Here is a 548-nt window from a genome sequence, read left to right on the forward strand (position 1 = left end):
AGAAAAGATTGAAGTTGTCAAGGACTTCATTCTTCTTTGATCAACTATCAACACTCATGGAAGCAGCAGTCAAGAAATCAAAAGAGGTACTGCATTAGGCAAATCTGCTGCACAAGCCCTTTTTAAAGTGTTGAAGACCAAAGGTGTCAGCTTGAGGACTACGGTGCACCAGACCCAAGCCATGGTATTTTCAATAACCTCATATGCACGCAGAAACTGGACACTGAATAAGGAAGACCGTAGAAGAATTGATGCTTTTGAGTTATGGTTTTGGAGGAGAATATTGAAAGTGCCATGGGCTGCCAGAAGAACCAATAGATGCATTTTGGAAGAAGTACAGCCAGAGTGCTCCTTGGAGGCCAAGATGGCCAAACTTCGTCTCTCATACTTCGGACATATTGTTAGGAGGGACCAGTCGCTGGAGAAGGACATCACGTTTGGTAAGGTGGGAACTCAGAGAAAAAGAGGAAGACCCCTAACGAGATGGATTGGCCAGGTGGCAGCATCGATGGACTCAAGTGTGGCAACAGTAGTGAGGTTGGCCCAGG

The sequence above is a fragment of the Chrysochloris asiatica genome, unplaced genomic scaffold (genome assembly GCF_000296735.1).
Source record: "Chrysochloris asiatica unplaced genomic scaffold, ChrAsi1.0 scaffold00312, whole genome shotgun sequence".
NCBI classification, from domain to species: Eukaryota; Metazoa; Chordata; class Mammalia; order Afrosoricida; family Chrysochloridae; genus Chrysochloris; species Chrysochloris asiatica.